The sequence below is a fragment of the Aphelocoma coerulescens genome, chromosome 9 (assembly GCF_041296385.1).
Source record: "Aphelocoma coerulescens isolate FSJ_1873_10779 chromosome 9, UR_Acoe_1.0, whole genome shotgun sequence".
NCBI lineage: Eukaryota > Metazoa > Chordata > Aves > Passeriformes > Corvidae > Aphelocoma > Aphelocoma coerulescens.
The window spans coordinates 8,204,118-8,224,265 of NC_091023.1; the positions used below are offsets into that span (position 1 = coordinate 8,204,118).

Here is a 20,148-nt window from a genome sequence, read left to right on the forward strand (position 1 = left end):
ATATACTCACTGAGGTTTTAAAACCTGTTTGTATGACAAATATGCATTTCCTGTAAGGATAGTTAAAATGTCATTTCTTTAAAGTCCTGAGACCTTCATGGTTGGAAACAAACACACTGAAACCCATCGGGAAGCTGGCAACATTTAATCAGTAGAGGGAAAGGCTTGCATTTCTAGCTCTGCAGAGTGACATAATATTGATTTTTAAACCCAGCACTAAATCTTTTGGTTTCAGCATTTGGGGCCTCTGTAATTCAGGGAGAGAAAGACTGTAACAGAGATGTTGGTGAGGAGGACAAAAACTGTTAAAGTGGCAAAATAAGTTTAAGTGTCTTGCAGCCCTTGGATGTCTGACATGTTCAAAATACTTCTGTCAGAAGTGGATTATTATGTAGAATGCAAAGTCAAAAGTGTCTGGTAAGTACAAGTCAATTTCTGCCTCTGATTTTTATTTCAGGGGTAGCTTTTCTGAGTTCATCTTTTTGGAGAACTGGGATTGTGCAGGGAGTTGTCCACACTATCATCTTGAGAGTATTTCTGCTGTGAATTCCCTGTGGACTGTGGGGACAGGACAGTGCTCTATCCTGGACTGGGGCTGGATATCCTGCCAGCATCCCTATGTAAGTTCCTGTAAGGTGATGTGGCTGCTTTGTGCTGGGTTACTGTGGTGCGGCCCAAGGAGTCAGGGTAGGAGGAATAGCCTCAAACTCAAGCATGAAACCTGCTCTGTTTTTCTTACTTTCTGCATTATTGTCCCTCTCTGCTTCTGCACCTGTGCTTACTTCTCCTTCCATGATTGTGCCAGTGTTTAGATGTCCTTTGATACTAACATTGCTATGCTTTCAAAGCTTTGCTTCATTTCTCATTATCTCCCATGTAGACCAAGTCTACATTGAAAAAAATTGTTGTATTAAAATTTAGGTTTTTTTAAAATTAAATGATAAGTATGGTGCCAAATGAAACAATATATTTAATGTCTAATCAAACAAAACATTTCCTTCAGTATTACTTTTGTTATTCACTGTGGTGAAAATAAGCCCCAAAGAAAAGCCCAAATAAGGCTGGCAACACAATATTTTAAAATATTTGAAATTGTTTTTGGCTTATCCAACAAGCCCCAAAGTACTAATTATTCAGTCACCAGCCTTCTGTTTACTATCTGATGCCAGGGTTCAGTCCCTTCTTAAAAAGCTTAATTTAAAAGAAATACAGCAAAGAAGAACAAATAGACCATCTCATACATGAAGGGTGGTTACGATCCTTTAACTTGGAGGAAAAAAAAAGACAAATCTTTGCCGCTTACTCTGGCCTTGCAGCCTTTGTGAGTTATGGATCTTTCGCAGCCACGGAAGGAACTTAGCACTCACCCTTCATGGGTGAAATAGCCTATTCATATTCAGGAACACGTAGCAAACAATTATAAATGGATTTAAAGAGATGCCAAGATTGTTGTCTAGAAATATCAATTACTATAAACTGGCTTAATTCTTTCCTCCCCCTCTGCTTGTATTTCCTATACAGGATCTAGCAGTGACAACTGGATACTTAATATTGACTAGAGTGCTAGAATCATTAACAGAAATAGCATGACGTTTAAAATAAGGTTAAAAAGAAACAAAATTTCCTAAATTCTTCCTTAAGATGAAGCAGACAATAGTTACTAAAGTGCATTTCAGCTCTGAATATGACCACATTTTGCAGGGCTGCAGTCAGTGCAAGGTGCCTTGGAGTAGGCTGCCTGTGGCTGAGAGGGAAATGAGATGGTACCTGAATTGCCCTGAGCTTTAATGGCACTACAGTTTGTGCATCTCTGTATTCCCTGCTCTGTTACCATATTTGTGGTAACCTGAGGATGGTGAGACAAAGATGACCATACAACTGACCATGAAAACATGACACCCTATCTAACATGCCCTGTTGTGCCACTGACAGCAGCAGTGTCCTTTTCGAGCTCCCTGTTCCCCAAGAACTCCTTCTGAGGGGACAACTCTTTCTGAGCAAGATTCTTCCTGAGCAAATGAGAAGCAGAGAATACAACCTGGGTGCATCTGAGTCAGCTTCAGGCCCTTAACTGAGCCCTGCTCACAGTCTCTGGAGAGAGATAAATACTCTGCTCTTTCTGCTGATTAGGATCCTAGCTTAGATGTCTCTATTAGCTGTCTACAGTCACCAGGAATGAATCTCCTCATATGAAATTTGTCATCTTAAGTTCAAATATAACGAAGGATGGCCTGAAAATAGAATTTTTTGCTGGGGATAATTAAAATTCAAATGGCACCTGAATGGAGTAGATTAGAGTCAACCTGTCATCTTTCTCAAGTGCTCACATAAGAGAACATCATTACTAGGGCACCAAGTAAAATAGCCAGAAGCTTCTTTATGATACATTTTGCAGAAGTGCTGCGTAAGGATAAGAACAGATGGAAGCGAGTGTATAGGAGCTGTGTGAGGCACCAGTGACAATGTAACTGCTACCTCCAGAGAAGGGAAAGCAAAGGACAACAGTCTGGGAATGGAAAGGGAAGTTGCCAGGAGCTAAAATGGTGGCAAAGGTATTGCTGTCAGGATGTGAAAAGGCACACCTGGAATAGTACTATCCCCATTTTTGCTAATTTAAAGGTAATATATTCTGCAAATGATATTCTGCTATACATTAGTAGTAAAAAATACTTCTTTTTCCTGCTCTACTTCCTCTTCCACACTATGGGATTAAAAATGCTAAGAGGAGCATCAGAGGAGGAAAGATGAGGAGCTGTTGCTTGACTCTTTAACCCTGTCTGAAAACCCCATGGTGCAATATGACTATTCTTGCAAAAACCACAAATTGGTTTCTGGCAACACAGGGTGGATAATAACCCTGCAAAAGCAAGTTCTCCCTAAATACCCAGTTGTACTAGCAGTGAAGTAAATCCATTTGTTTCAGCGGTGCAACGCTACCACTACAGAAGAACATTTTGACTACTGAAGCTCTCTAGACCTGAGGTTTGTCTGATTCTCAGCAGGGAAGGAAGCCTGAAGGGCCTCTTTCAGCAATTGTTAACTTGAAACTTTGAAAGAGCAGCTGGCAGGTCCATGAGCTTCTTGATGACTGTTTTGCTTGATATTTCAAGGGGTGACTTTTGTATACTATAAAGCTTTTGGCTTGCTTTATAACTTAGCCCTTTATATCCTGTTGAAACAATAGTATACATCTCCTCTGTGTCTTGTGTTTGCACATATATACATGTATTTGTATTTATACAAATACTATGGGTACCTTTGCAGGTATGCATAAATATATATACGCACATATCTGCACATATTTTTGTGTAATATTTTTCCTGTCTATAGGTGGTAGATCTATATCAACCTATTTAATTTTTCTTTTCAATTCTTTTCCCTCTCTGTTTTCTGCATCATGGAGCAGACCACCTACGTTTGTGTTTGAAATGGCTTTCCGTCAGTCGCCACCACACTGCAAGGTGGTAGAAGTGCACTCTTGTTAATGGGTTTAAACCACTGTCTTTGTTATGCTCCTGGGCCTAATTCTTGGCAACAGAAAATTGCTGAAACTCTGCTAAAATTGTTCCGGTGACTTTCCTGGAACATTTTATGTGCTCTGAGGGTTTGGCCCCCCATGTGAGTCAGCACGAACCATCAGCCAACCCCCCATCTAAAACAGAGACAGTGACTGTATTTCTGTCACCTCACTGTGTGGGGGATCCCAGAACAGCACTGGGACAGAAGAGATGGAGAGAGATGCAACAGGCACATATATACCATTCCACTTGGCCATGCTGGAGGATCACTGCTCTTCACACTGATGTAACAAGGATCAGTCCAAGCTGTGAGGCCACTCAGTGTTCTTTATAATCCTCATCTCCAATCTTCTGCTTTTAACTCATCCCTCCCAATGGACTCAAAGGCTGTAGGGATGGACTAGAACACACAAAAATCCATAGGGCATGTCTGGTCACTGAAATAGCAGAAGGGTTTTTAGGTCCTTTCTTCTCCTTTTTCAGATATTACAGTATAAAGCTCTCAAAGCAGACTCCATGCAGGTACCTTTTCCCCATGCTACATGGAAATGCTGTCACAAAAATCAGGTGAGCCTTTTCCAGACAACACTTCTGGGGGTACTTCAGAAATAGCATGGGAATAGGAGATACAGTTCAGTCACTATAGCAGAAAATTCAGTGTTTGGTTTTCTCCTGAAAAGAAAATAAGGAATCCAGGAGGACTGTCTTCCTGCAAACGACATAAAGCAAATGAAACTTCATTCTCTCCTGGGAATGACTGTAAGCTTGTTCGTACTTGGTGAGCTTCAACCAAAGGTGGCACTAGGGGATCAAAAGTAAGTCTTTAAATACGCCACTGTGCTCTTCATTCTCTTCTTGTATTTGTGTTCTCAGCTCCTTTCCCTCCAGACTTTTTCAGGTGATATTTTCAAAAAATGGACAGATCTTCTCACTGACATTAGCTGAAGATACAGAGGTAGGAATGGTGATGAGGATGGAAAGCTGATTGTAATCTCTCTTCTTTTAATAGTGAAGGAAAATCTACTTGTTATCTGTCTATCTGTTCAGCATGGTGTTAATTCTGTAATGAAATGTGGATTGAATTCTAGTTCTAAAAATCCATCAGGCATTAGATCTATTAAGACACCTTAATTTCTCCTTCTCTGCATCATATCTGCCAAACTCTAAATCCCCCTCCCCAGTGCTTTTGTGCTTCAACTCCATGTGTAGTGATGAGACTTCAGAAAACACTTCCTTTTCACTGTGGGCTTTGAGAGCTGACCATGCCTGCATCTTTGGAAAATTCCTTCAGATCCTTTATGCTTATCTGCCTTTCAGCTGGGACAGAACTCTGGAAACAAGGTAGAGGCTGCTGCTGCTGCAAACACTTGTGGGAGCTGCTAAACTGCTAATCTTCTTGTAAAATTAACCTGACAATGGAATGTGATGCTGCAGTCTGCTTAAATAGAGTGTGCTTCGGTGGGGTTGTAAGGAAGCCACTCCTCTTTCTGCTCCAGTTCCCTGTCTGAGCAATAACTCTTTCTCCTCCATGAGCTGTTGGGACAGTAAATCAATTCTCTTACACGTTGTGCATCTGGGTGACATATAAATATCTAGATATTCCATTAAGTCTGCCCAAAATCCTTGTGGGGTTGTCATCTTCTGCTCTTATTCAAGGCCTGTTGCTGCCTGCCCAGCGAAGGTTTTAAAGTAGAAAGGGGCTGAGCAAAAGACCTAAACTGTTTCAGATCTGCTTTGCCCTGTGTTTCTCTAGGCACACCTGGCCTTCTCAGGTCCCTAGGTTTTAATCCTGTTCCTGACACAGATCTAAATGAAGCCATCACCTTTGGCTTTTAGAATAGTTTAATACTCCAAGATAACACATCTGATGTTTCAAAAGGACCAATGAAATCAATGGATCTTGGACACTGTGGGGCTGTTGGGGAACTCAACAGAGAAATATTTGTGTCTTTTGATGAGTAAAGTTGATGCAGAATGACTTTGCCTCAGGTTTCCTTAAAGCAAAAGAGAGGGAATTCTATTTACCTATCTATAAGGAAGCTGTGACTAAATAACATATGTAAAGTACTACTAATTTTAATCCATATGAAATGTGTTGTAGACTAGCACCATATTAAAAAACTGACAAATTTGACTGAATCAAGAATCATGTCATGTTTTATTAAACAATATAAATCATCTTTATGTATGTCACCCTCTTTCAGTACTGTCCCTCTCCTTTTAGTTTCATTGTTGTCCTTGAAATTAAGGTCACAGGTAAGGTGAGTGCTGCTTGTATCAGAGCACAGCAGCCTGCCTTGTGCCATGTACCAGCAGAGAGGTGAGGACACAGATTTATTAATGGTCTGATGTGTCATCTTGAGCTTTGACAGATACTTCTTTTGAGCCACATTTCATTGTGCAACTACACAAAGATGCATCATTAAATTTTTTAAAAGGGAAAGGTGTTCTCCAGCCTAATGTGGTGTCTGTGCTTCCTGCTGCTACCTGGGACTTTGCTCACTACAGTACTTGTTTCTGTCAAGAATTCATAGGCACAAAGGATTAATATACTGTGTTTGAAATGGTGACTGTATCTATTAAAAATATATGAGATTATGTTTCTCTGTCCACAGTACATGTTCTAAAGCTGCTTGTGCGTTGCCAAAACCTTCCTGAAATGTGAGCAGTGGGACACCTCAGTGTGTGCAGCGTGTGAACGGAGTTTCTGATGGACTGGGCATCACATTGTGGGGGAAAAAAGCCAGCCTTCCAAACCAGAGAGGGAGAGCATGGAAAATCTGGGGGTTGTATAGGTCCCCTCCCCTTCCCTCCTTCCCTCCCCACACAGCTCTTTATTTGTTTAAAGAATTTGTGTGGTATGTGTGAACTATCCAAGTGAAGCCCTGCCCCCTGCCATGTGCTAATGACACAATTTAAATCACTCCCATGTGCTGTGTTCTCTGCTCTTTTTACCCCACTACAGTAAATACATGCTGGTAATGCCAAGGGCCCAAAAGAGGCTCCAAAAAGCAAAGAATGTATTAAAACCTGAACTTGAATCTTACTCTTATATGTGACACAGATCATTTTGTCTCTGCTGTCCCAGAGACAGCAGAGAGACTGAGGGTCAGAAGTGCTTGTCGGTGGGTATTGGTAAAGTTTCAGATGATTGTGGATTTTTCTGAGGGAAATAGTGTTCAGAGAAAACTGAAGAGATAATTGTCTGGTCTAAATGGCCAGAGGTAGAGCCTTCCTGTAGTCTGAGAGCAGCACTGTGGCCTCCCCACTGCCAGGAGAGGGCTTCTGGCAGATGGAGAAACTCTAAAAGTCTCTGAGAATGAAAAGGTTAGGACAGTTGTCAGTTGTCACACCCTCTGTATCACATTTGGGTGGATATTGGAGATAGAAATCCCAGTTGGTCTCACTTTCTTCAAAAAATAAGTAAACCAAGATAACAATTTCTGAGGGTGCATGTGGGTCTGCAGCTGACAGGGAGACAAAATTAAAACTGAATTGGCATCGTGCTTGTCCCTGTAAACTTTTCTGAAAGTATATGTTATCCATCCCTCACATGTTTCTTAGGCTATCAGATATTTAAAGAGCACCTATGTACCTCTGCAGTACCTTTCTCCCGTTTTTGTCCTCTTCTGTTCTTTCTGATTTTATATGGTGGTATTGGACAGACTTTTTCAGTTTCCTCTCAGGAGCTGTTGCAGACATGCCAGGATCTTCTGATCCAATGCCCTCAGCTTTGAAGTCAATCAGCTGAAACTTTCTTAGGGCTCAATGGTCTTTGGGTAAGGCCCCTAGTTAGCAAAGGACAGAGCTTGAGAATGTAAGTGCTTGGATTTTAAGATGAAGTTGTCCTTACAAACCACTTTTTAGGGGACACATGCTTCTTCAGGAGTAAACCTTCACTGACATGAGACAGGTTCAGTGTTTGTAATAATACAGGGATTTTGTTGTATAATGTCCATCATTTTTATATCCTGAGTTTTCTGGAACTCTTCCACTTCATAGTGCAAAGGCAAAGGTGGAAAGCAGGTAGTTCTCATTGGGCGAGCTTCTGAATTTATTAATGTTGTTCACCAAATACCTTCAGATTTTTTAAATGCTGTTGACTTGACAAAGTTGGTACTCTAAATTTGAGGAATGTAGTCAGCTACCAGGGTAAAATCATGGAGTTTCTGCTCTCTGATACCAAGGACTTTAAATGACTTAGACTAAGCGGGAAGCGAGGGAGCTGTGCAAGATGGGACCTAATTGGGGGAAGGAAAGCAAAGTGTTTAACTCAACAGTGTGGATCTCATATCTTAATAATTTTTTCATTTTTGACTCAGAAAGATTTTTTGGCTGTTTACCAGTTTTGTGTTATCATGTTCCCACCACATAATTGCATGTGCAGCAGTATAATGAAATGTTTCCAGGCTTGCTCTCTAGAGCAAATATAGACTCTGTGAACAATAGAGTTCATGCCTGAATATTTATTCAAGGTTACAAGAATTCGTCCCTAAACACTGGACATTGCATAACTCCTAGAAAAGTGAAGAAAAAGGGTTACAGAAGTTACTCATATACGTTTTAAGAACATTAACTAATGTAGGGCTTTTTTCAGCTTTTCTGTTATAAAAAAAGAAAAGAGGGAATAAATAAATACCAAGATAAACCAAAATCCAATGACAGCAAAAAACCCCCAGACTCTGAGATAAAACCTACAAGTTTTCATGGGGACACTTTTGGTTGGATGAAATGTTCAAACCAAAAGCTTTTCAATATCCAAAAGAAGAGATAAACATACAGTAAAAAACAACAAGACCACTCTAGAATATCTGGCAAATCAAGACATTCTTCTAGGTGGTGCTGTAAAATACAATCTTCCATATCTTAATTTTTAATGTGGAAAAATTTACCTTTGACCTCTACATGTCAGGTGAGTCCTTTGGCCAACACACTCTGGGGGAAGAGCTGTTCTTGTGGAGCCTTTTGGGTTACTATAATTATTTAAACGTGAAAAGGACAGAGAGAGGCTCCTTCTATAACCAGTTAGTTGTGGACTTTCTTAGACATGTAAATACTCAAATGAGGATTCCTACTTTGCTCTCATGAATCATTTGCTATTCAGGAAAGAATTCCTGGGAATATCTTTGAATAATTTCATTTTTATACCAAAGTAGGATGAAATATTTTTTAAATATCCACGTCCTTGCTAGTGTAAAACCTTTGCCCAGTCAGCCCTATTTTCCAAGGAATTCTGGTTTTTATACTTTGACTCAGTACCAGACGAGAATCTAAAACAAAAAAACCAAAACACCCATACAAAACTGTACTAAGCCAGAATAAAATTGCTATACATTATCCAATGATTGTGGCCAATGAGTAAATAGACCTTAAACAGCTCCCACAGCCTTTGAGAATGGGACCTCTGAGGCACGTGGGACTGGGACAGGAGATGGTTTATCTGTTGATGCAATTTGATGGGCTTTTGCCCATACACAGAGTGGTAAATGCAGAATATTCTCAGGCCCTGACTTCTCACACTCCACAAGAGTCTCAATCTTTCCTAACCTCAGGTCAACTTCAAATTCTAGAGAAGCTCAAGTCACTGCCTGGCATTTGTAGGATGGTGATACAGCTAAATGATGGCTCAGTTTTGTAGTCTTTGTGGTAAAACTTGTGCCTAGGTTATTGTCTCATCAATATTCATTCTACACAAAATTCCATCTGATTTTCCTGAGACAGGGACTACAGTCAAACCTATGAATAACCTTACGTTCTTATATGCCCTGGTTATACTATCAGAGCCTCCTGCAGTTTTAAGGCAGTTAAACCCTAACAGATAAATAAATATTTTTATCACCATTTTGCAGATGAGAAAATGTAGGAATGGTATGAAGGCTTATATCTTCAGAACATTTTAGATCACCAGTTAGGTATGACTGAAGCTAAAGCTTTAAAGTTTTGGCTTAAAATTCTTTTCTGTAGTCCTCTACAGCTCTTGTGCATGAAGTTTTTGTGAATTTCCTGGGATCATACCTTAAATTTCTCCTCTGAGGGACAGTGTTTCATTTTGTATTATGAGAGAAATTGAATGAACATGAGCATGATCCAGATTCAAACTACTACCCAAAAGAAAATCTAATTTGGAACTTTCAGTATGCTGATTAATACCCACGCTGTGTCGGTTGTGGTAGAAGTAGAGTAACAGTCCATTCTTCTTGTCCAGCACTTTTCTTGCCTGACAATATTTACTTCTTAATGGATATCATGATAGGTACTGCTTGCTTGCTTTTGGTGAGCATATCATAATATGTTTTCTGGAATTAATTTATCCTCCGAATTTGAAAGTTGAATTGAAGGGAGATAGGCCTGGACTCTGTGTAAATGCTCAAACATACTGAAATTATGGTTTAATTAGAAAAAAAAAAAATACAGTTTTACATAGATATAGTCTCCTGGATGCCAGTTACTAAATGCAATAATCCCCTGAGCTCTGTCCCACTTCATTGTGTGCTACTGTCTTTGTATGAAGGAAATATGGGAAACAATCTTGTTAAAATACGATATTTCTGACTAAACCTAAAAGTAACTTTTCCCTCCCACTTTTTGACTACAATTAATTGTTCTGTTGCTTATGCTTTGTTAGGGCTGAAGCATGAATAGGATAGACATTAGCATTACTTAAGCTTGGATTAAAGGGAATGCAAACTCAAATTTCATGGTTGTTTACAGTGACGATTTTTGGTTTTTTGTTTGCCTTCTGATTATGGCTTTAAGAAGCATGCATTCCAATAGATACTGAGATGAATGTAAATGTTAATTGTTATTGACATTTCAAGGCAATTTTATGTCCTTAAAGTTCAGCTATTTGTGTTTTCTTCTTTATAGAAATTACATCTGAATGGCCATCATCAATTATTCTAGTTTATATTCATCTTAGTCTGTTTTAGTGCCTCTTTTAAAACATGTAAGAATAAGCTTGTTTTTTTCTGGTGTTTGTAAAATATACAGCTTACTGTCTTTTCCTGTCAACTGAAAATCACATTCCAGTTTAAACAGTTATTTGAAATGCTTTACAGTGCAGTCTGGTAAGATGTTGATTGTCCTCAGGGTCAGTGACATTCTCTAGAGTGACCAAGCCCACAACAGTCACACTCAATGTTCAGGGTCAGGACCAAGAAACTGTTTTGTTTCCCAGTTGGATACGTATCAACCTAAAATCCTAATAAAATGGGGAAGTGGGGAGATACCCATCCACCTCTCACCTACTCCTCAAATGTTTAGTCTGCATGACAAAACTGGTAACCCAGACCAACCTTGAGCATTTCTTTTTCAAGAAAGCAACAGGCAGAGTCATTGTGGAGATGTTTGGAAAAGGTGACTTGTTGGAACCCTGAGTTCAGAGAATTTCAGTCTTTCAGTGCTGACACGCACTGACACTCAAAAGTACACTGCATTTGACCTGAGGCCTTGGGAAAAGCTTCCCAAATTATGTGATAGCACTGAGATTGTTGTTGTGTAAATAAAAAAGAAGTTTGTTGTATCACTGGATGGAATATGTAGAGATGTAGAAAGTTTAGGTTTCTGGAATATAGTAATATACATATAACAAGATGGAGGATTTTGGGTGTAGGTTAGTTCTTTCTTCTTCCTTCTTCTTCACAAGTCTGGATGATCTGGTATTGGTTCAAAAAACCCTCAGTGCAGAACATGAATGATTAGTTACTTGAATTTTAAGTAAAAATAAATTAGTTGGCATTCCATAATTTGGTAGCTTGGGCTTTAAAAGACCTCGGAAGTTAGAACTCAGGGGCCATTTCCACCTTGTCAACTTAGAGGCACATTCTGTGCAGCTGTACTATAGATAAGAAAAATAAACATCTGAGTCCTAAGAAAAACTCCTTGTCTCCTGCATTTCAATCCAAACTCTGAGTAAAAGAACCAAGAGACAGACAAAGAAAAGGAACAGCAACAGAAAATTTAATAACTGGTGCCCCATGTGAGGACTCAGAGTTTGGACTTCCATGAAGAAATGAGGAAAAAGAAGAAAAAGCAGCTCAGAGCTGGAAAAGGAAAAGAAATGTTCCCCAGGGAAAGGAGCATGGACATGTCTACAGGCTGGTGAAAGGAACCAGAACCAAAAGAAACTGCCGGACAGTCGCAGAGCAGGGGAATGGAGGAGAACTTCTGGCAACAAAGTCAGGTATGAATTATATGCTTCAGGGTTAATCCTTAGTTCATAATGGGAAATGTTATGTCAAAATCGCAGACAGACGCGCTTAATAAGCTAGAATCTGTGGTAAGAGAACACCCCATAGCTGTCCCGAAAGAACAATTAAGAGATTTCATAAGATCTAAGACTATATAATGCAGCCACACTTGGAAATGGTCCTGCTGCTAAGCTTCTTCCCATTTGCAGAGTTGTATATGAAATTATAGCAAGATCCCCCACTCAAAATTGAATAGACCAGAAAAGCAAGCTAATACCAGAGTCTCAGAGCAATAAAAATTTTGTGCAGCCTATGCAAATCAAACAGGAGGAGGAGGGGACCCTGCCTCCTTCTCAGATGGTGGGAGCTAAAACTCAAACAGAACAGAAGAGATTTGTCATAGATCATGAGCCGGCCGAAATGCTAAATACAGATGCTGGCACGGCAGGCGCGGAAGATTCAGAGGTTTCAAGTGTGGAAAGCGTGGGTTTGTCCCCAGCTGATCCACAAACCACAGCACAGACCAGCTTGGGGCGGGGGAGTTGGCCGAACAGCAGAAGCAGAAGTGAAAGAGAAGCAGGATGCGATACCAGAATGGCAGTGTTGACCATGGAACCAAAAATAACAAGCTTCAGTTCCTTACTGCCCATCACTGCAGCATGGGGTCCCTCTCAGTTGCCTGTTTTTATGCAAAATCCTACAGAATCTCATGCTAAGTGAAGTGCCTTTAGATGCAATAACATTAGTCACGGTTGGTTCAGGGAAAACATATACATCAGTGATAACATGGCAAAACTCAACAACAAAAATATGGGAATCAGACATTAAGATAGTAGAAGGTTCTTCTCAAATTGTCTAATTGGCAGCAGTAGTTCGAGCATTTCAATTATTTCAGAAACCGCTCAATCGAATAACAGATTCAGCCTATGTAGCTAATGTGGTCGAAAGAATAGAAGGACCTCTCTTAAAAATGTTGATAATGATGATCTATATCATTATCTTACATGCATGCAACAGATTATATAAAACAGAGAAAACAAATAATTATCTTTCACATCAGAGCACATTCTTCATTTCCAGGATTCTTGGTGGAAGGAAATAAAGAAGCAGACAAATTAACAATGCCCATTACAAACACCTTGCCAAACATTTTTGAACAGGCAAAATTGAGTCATGCATTTTTTCATCAAAATGCACAAGCACTTAGGTGAACATTTCACATTAGCAAAGATCAGGCAAAAGCAATCATAAGTGCTTGCCCAGATTGTCAGCTCGTGCAACCTCCTGTTTCCACAGGAGTAATCAGTCCAAGAGGATTACAGAGTCTGCAATTATGGCAAGCTGATATCACAAAATACCCATCTTTCAGGAAACTGAAAAATATTCATGTATCAGTAGACACCTTTTCAGGTGCAGTTTTTGCCTCCTTGCACACAGGAGAAACAGTGAGACATGCGCGTCAGCATTTTCTGCAAGCGTTTGCATCAGTAGGTGTGGCTTAAGAAATAAAAACAGACAATGGTCCATCTTACATAGCAAAAGAGCTACATAAATACTTAATGAATTGGGGTGTGTATCACTCCTTCAGTATTCCTTATTCTCCTACAGGGCAAGCAATCATTGAAAGAACACACCACTCTTTAAAATCCCTTTTGGATAAATAAAAAAGGAGGGAGGCAGAGGCTACACCTCAAATGCACTAGAATAAAGCTCTATACATTTTAAATTTTTTAAACAGCTCTTTTGCAGAACCAAATCTGCCAATAATCAGACATTTTTCCAACATTACACAAGCAAAGTTAAAGGAAAACCCTTTAGTTTTGATCAGAAATCAAATCAGACAGGGAAAATTGAAGGCCACTAATAATCTGGGGCAAAGGGTGCACTTGTGCCTCTACAGGTGCTGGTACGAAGTGGATTCCTTCAAAAAATGTGAAGCCCCACAAACCACAGGAATACGCAGATGCCCCTGGAAGCAGAGAAGCAAGCAGTGACTGAAATGTGAAGCTGCAGGTCTCTCAATTAGGCAAGAAATGTCTGGACACTCTTAATTTAAAGGAAATTATTAATCCATTAATCTGATTGAAACACCCTAGTATTCCCTTTAAACAGAGGTGCAGATATGGTCCCATTCCTTTCACAAACAGAACCTGAGGTCTTGTGGATCTGCTGATGTTACAATGTAGAGGATGAGGCACATTGGCTCCTTTGGGAGCAAGAACAAGCTTTGGAACTGTAGCATGAAAAAAGTACAGTTTAGGTATGGTAAAGACATTTTCATTTGAAAACCAGTCATAGTTCAGGAAAAAACTCATGATGAACCTGAAATTTTGCCCACTTTATGTGTCGCTCCATAAAGTTTATGTGAGCATGAAGGCTGAGCCTGTCTAACATGATTTATTAAATGGAGGTTGAGAGCACTGAAGAAGATTAGAAAGAGCAGAATTCATGAGAATAATCAAACCTAGTGCTAGAGTTTGGCTGTTTCTTCTTGGAACAATAAAGTTCTAATCTCAGGAATCCCTAAAACACGTGCAGGAGCAGAAATGTTATGCTGGCTTCTGCTTGCTGTTGCTTACACCTGGGTGCTAACATTAAGGATGTTTTTTAAAAGTTAAAAAAGGCTTAAGCCAAGCCCTGGGCTGGCAAGGTACACAGAAGAGTGATGTGTGAATCAGTCATAGTTATTGTGTAAGGAAGGGAACATACTTCGGAGGCCAAAGGGCACTTTCTCCTTTTTTTCACTTCTTTCTTAAAGGCAGGGCTCTGGAATGAGGTTTACAGGGTGTTTAATACAGCTGCTCTGTTGTGCTGCATGCTAGAGTGTATTAAATGCAAGTTTGCCATCCTTTTTTTTTTTTTTTATTTGAAAGCTAAGAGAAGAATCCAGAGTAACCAACTGCATGTCTTGTCCAGGTCTTGGTCTAATAGTTATGCAAACCTGTGAGAGTTTATTAATTCTCCAGTATGGTTTGGCTTTCCTTTCTGAACAGGTTAGTTGTGCAGTTCCCCCAGTCTCCTGGTGCAGACATGGTTTATAATATTTCTGTACTGCAAGAACTGTAACAGCAACACTGCTTGAAATAGCCCATTCTGAATGTGCTGTGGCCTTAGCATGGATAAATGGACTTAGGCGGAGATGAAAAACGTGAGAAAATAGGAAAAGCACTAATCCTTTCCCAAAGGATATTTATGTGTTTTCAGTATTCTAGGTTAAGGAAGACAGTAAACAGAGAGTATCTGAGCAGGACTCAGTGAGAGGCTATAAAGCAAATATATTCTCTGAAATGAGATACAAAGTCCCTAAGGATAAAATGCCAGCTTCCTCCCCATGGGTGGAACGGCCATTAAATTTTTGCTGTATCCAAAATTGAATGATACTCTTGATATGCAAGGTTTAAAATCCATACTTGGATTAGACAATCCCATCCCGAGCCCACTTCAAATGGATTTGTAGAAAAGGACACGTAAGAGAAGGATTGAATGGTCCATCTCACTCTTCTATAAGCAGCCAGCATGGACACTGTGGAAGGGCACTGAAGTACAGTGGATCAATTGCTGTCTGTCCTATGCCATTTTAGTTGGGAGAGTAATCTGTACAACAAGCAGTAAAGCTAAAAATGCGGCTGCATAAATATTTCTCATTTGCCTAGAATTGTGTGCTACTCCTCAGAATCCTTTGGAAGCAGGTGGCTGCTGGACCCCCAGGACAGGGCTGGCAGACTTGGAACCAACAGGCGAAAGGCAGCAGCTCCCAGTTTCTTATAAAGGCCATCTTGGCTGCTGTCAGTATTGCTTCAGCTGGGACTTTCTGGAGCCTGCTTCTATAAATATACAACAATTCAATTGTGTAATTGCCATTACCAATGTGAATTCAATTTGTCTATATTTTTATACCATAGCATTAGGTCTTAGAATCTTGAACTGGTATAGATTCTTTTAATGAATACCGATCTCTCCAGATCTTGAGAGGCAGAAATGAAGTCATCAGAAGCAGATGGAGTATGGAATAAAGTGAAAAATAGAAGTAATTTTTAGTAAACTTGTTTTGCTTTTAATCCAATGTTGTTTATGCTTAATAATTTCCTCTAATCACCTGATCCACAAAAATTAAATTAGAATTCTGATTCCAAGATCTTTTGAGTCAGACTATTTTTATTTGTTAAAAGTATTAGGGTGTTTTAACTGAAAAAAGACTGCCATTTGGGTTGGAATAGGATCTGACAGGAAAATCTACCCCTGAAATGCAAGAATCATTGAAAAAATTGGAAAGGGAGCCTAATCTTGCTCAGTCTTTCTCTCAGCAAGAGACTCTGATTAGGAAGGTATGGTCCAGAATGATTTTGTGGTGGTCACTTTGAGCTAGAGGGACGCTGCTGCTGGATTTTGGTGAGCAGCAATTGGAATCCCAATATCAAAACATTTTAAGCACAGGCTTTAAAGCTTCCCACTCACTTGATGCAAAGTGTTCTGTAAAGTACCTTGGGCCACAGGGCTGCCTTAAGTACTATTATTAATAGTTGTTAGTAGCTTTTATAAGGCCTTTCTCACATTTCCTTTAATTCATACAGATCTGTTGTTGCCTGCCCTGTTGACAGCTTTGCATGTGTGCTTCCCTGGCAGGGACAGCACAGGAAATACTGTTCTTGCACTTAACTGTGCACACAGGAATAACTCCGTGGCACGTCTTCAAATGTGTGCACAAAGGGAGGATCTGTAAGAAAAAAGGCAGTGTGCATCTGCACAGTGTTGTATTCCATGGATTCTGCCGCAGGCAAATTCCCTGTGAAAGACATTTGCTGGTATAAACCCACGTGAGGAAGGGGAACAGAAGGGAAGTGTAAGGCTCAGACCTGTTATTATGTGTGAGTTGTTCAGAGCAATCAATGAGGGGTATTCTGGACTCCAGGGCTTGCAGCACATCAGCTCTGCAGATGTCTTGGGGGCTGTGTGAGGAAAGGAGTCTTCCCCACTGTATTTCTTATCACCACCTCGCCAGGCTGCTTGGATGCTTCAGCATTTGCCTGTGAGTAAGCTCTTCTGCAGACAAAAGTACCTGAAATAATAGAGAATTCTACCCTAGAGTTCTGTACAAGGCTGACTCCTCTTTGATGGATTTGTGTGGCAGACTGACCTAGTTTTGTAAGCACAAATCCAGACTTGTATTCAGTACAGTTAATCCCCATTCCTTCTTTTCAGATGGACTTAGCAAAGTTCATAACTATTCTCAGATCTGTGCAGCATCATGTCCTTAGTCACTGCCGTGTTGATACTGGCATTGTTTCAAACATAATGAATACCTGAATAGACAACCCTGAAAAACATACGTGTAGATATATATATATATATATGTTCAAGATTAGATTTATTAGTTTGGCCTTTGGCCAATTGCCTAAGTACAGTTGCTGTCTTAAAGAAAGATCAATCTCTGATAGTCAGTAGTTTTAGGCAAAATTTTCTTTTTAGATTTTAGACCAGGCATGGTTCTTTGGGTCATCATATTCACTTGATTGAATAACTACCAATTTTAATAGGATTGATGGTAAGAGGAAGACTTTTTAGGATCGGGATATTAAGTAGACTTAGTTAAGTGGCACATTCTGTGCACTGGTAAAAAATTAAAAAAAGCTCTTCAGATTCAGAGGGTAGAAGGGTAATTCACCCCAAATTGAAGCCTCAGGATTGAGAATGAATTAAAATAATGCCTTCCACTAGCTAGGAATTGATTACTTTTTCTTTCCCACAGCCTCTTTCATAACAGTGAGCCAGATATCCTGGTTTTGGCTTTGGTTCTTCAGTGTCCTGAAGCTTTTGATTGTTTTCAGCTGAGTGCTGCAGCAGCACTCAGCAGAAGCATGACCCCACGCAAAAGTGCCTTGCTTTGACTGCACTGTGGGATGCATTTTGAGCACATTAGAATGCTTTCTTTCCCTAATTGTCCTTAGATGGGGAAGGAAGTAATGTGATGCTGCCTTCTTTCTCCTTTTCAGAACCTGAGAAAGCTGCTTCCAAGCATCATTATCCCACAGTGCTGCTTCCAGCACCCCTCAGATGTAGCACGTTATGTTTTTCAGAGCTGATGTTGAGCCATGATCTGTGCAGCTCAGCCTCATTGCAGCTATAATTAAGCCCTTCTGTTATAAACCAAATACTCTGAAAATCATTTTCTTCATTAACTGCACCTGCCAAGGGAGAGCTTCTGCAACCTTTAATGATGCAGGTAATCCTATTACTGCCAACACAAATAGTCCATTACAGAAAGGCTGCAGACTCACAACTAGAACTTGCTGAAGCATTCTCCAGGAAGCTTTTGTCCCCACCCCTACACATCAAGATTTGAATATTTTGTAGAAAAACATTGTCCTTTTGGACCAAGTTTAGACAGTCTCTGGAGCAGAAGAGTGACTAGTGCTCAGAACGGCCAGCAGCACAGATTTGAGGCATTCTCACAGGGATGTGGAGATGGAGATTCATATGTTTACTTCATAAAAAGAAACCCTATCTAGGGCAAATATTGTAAGCACTGGGATACTTCCAATTCTGAGAAAGTCTGTTCACCTTTCCACTCCCCAAGCCCCCAGCATATCAGTTTCATACTACCACAGAGCAAAATATCAAGGTATTTTTATAGAAGGAATTCTGGTTTCCAGTAAGATCAAACTATACCTTTGTTCTGATCTCCGTACGATCTTTCCCAGGTGACAAGATGTTGATAGGTGCTTACAAGGCCACAGTGATGGGGACTGCTTTTTGCAAAACCTGGAAAAATGACATCAGATTTGTTATATACTCACAAAGTCTGGAACCTGGTCATGTTGGGAAAGTACATGGAGACTCTGATTTTCATTTCTACACTTCAATTCTATGTTCCTTTGTATCTGTTAGGACTGCTGCTATTAGAGCTGATTTGGATTCTAAACAGTGTTAGATATTTATTTTTGTAAAGCTGTGTCATTCATCTTTAATATAATTATCTAATTTACTCTATTAATGCCAGCTGTTCCATTTGGCACAGGTCACCCAGAGCGTTTGGAACACTCTTCTTATTTTTCCTTGAAATAATTCTAAAAATCCAAGGAAGTCAAAGCACCCACCTCCACTGCCAGGGAATGTTTATTTTTATCCATGTTCCTAAACACTTCCTTAGTTTGGCAGGAGAAAAGTCTACCTCTCTGGGAGGTAGACTTCCATTTTTTCTGGGAATTATTTAGTCATTTGGTTTTTTCCAGAATTGTCCGTGGCCTTCCCAAGTGACCTCGGGGAGTGGCCACTGGGATTTTTCAGAGCAAACAGTTGCTGCCTTGAAGAGGATGCTTTTCAACTGTTTGGTGCCTGCCGCTTCTCCACTCTCTTGTATCTGAAATCTAGGACAGGCTTTTACTTCTGAGGTAAGAGTGGGAAAGGTTTTGTGTTTCCATTCTCTGGCAAACTTGGCTTAACCAGCCCTTCACTCCACCCCTGGTCTCACAGAAAGCAAGTGCAAGATTTGGAATTGCATAGAGGCTTGTACAAGTTAGGGCTAGTCCACTCTGAGACAGCAGAAAAACCAAAAAGTGAACAGGAGTGATGGCCTCAGCAAACAGAACAGCTGAAACACAATGCGGAACTACCATGATTTTTCTTGAGCTGTGGTTTTACATGTTTTTTAAGCCATGGATAACAACATAAGTCGTGTCCCTCCAACCCAAATTTCAATTACATCTCCTTAATCCACGGGAGAGTGCATTGTTTCATCTGCTTTCCATAACATTCAACTAGAAAACGAAGATAAAGGGTGGTATTTTCAAATGTAAATTTTAACAGGCAGCTGTACTTTAAGTAATGAAAGAGCTTTTCCCTAGCTGAGGAATTTCCAGAAGGTAGATTAGGGGCAGGCCTCTGGCACCCCTATTCTGACTGATTCCCATTCTGCTGTAAAGCAGAGATCCTGATCACAGAAAAATCTATTTTCCTCCTGTATAACTGTAATGAGTTTATTAAAAATACACAATAGTGTAAGACAGTTTTGACTAGGCACATTACCAAAGGTGATAACATAATTAAGCCATGGCTTGTTAGAGGTTGAAACAGTAGCTAAAGGGAAAAGAGTTTCATTTCTCCATCTGGATCACAGAGTGAATTTGAAATCCTGCTGCTGCTTCTGCTGAATCCAAATAACTCTTCTCCTGGAGAATCCAATGCCCTGCAGGTGTGCCCCTAATGTGTAAGTGGTTAGCAGTGCTCCAGCAGGATCACCTGAGGTGTCTCACGAGAGCTCTCCCAAGTAACACAGTTCTAGCTCACACCATATCTTATCGAACATTTTCTAAATGATCAAACTTCCACAAAAGGTTGAACAGAGAGTTCATGGTCTGTAAAGATCCTGTTTGAACAGTAGTGCTTCACGAGTTCAGGTCCGATCCCCACAGAGGTTAACTTGAAATCAGTCTGTAGTTCTAGGA

At 40.1% G+C, this 20,148-nt stretch overlaps 1 long non-coding RNA gene across 11 annotated transcripts in view; it reads left to right on the plus strand.

The window, feature by feature from the left end:
* Positions 1-20,148, plus strand: part of LOC138114718 (uncharacterized) — a 216,402-nt gene that overhangs the window by 185,857 nt on the left and 10,397 nt on the right. For 6 of the 11 annotated variants that reach the window (XR_011152757.1, XR_011152758.1, XR_011152751.1 and 3 more), the window contains one exon: positions 458-620. This is a non-coding gene — a long non-coding RNA (uncharacterized lncRNA). Of the gene's footprint in view, positions 1-457; positions 621-3,406; positions 4,086-18,936; positions 19,096-20,148 lie in introns of those variants that run through there. The other 5 variants (XR_011152753.1, XR_011152754.1, XR_011152752.1 and 2 more) reach the window with 2 other exon arrangements.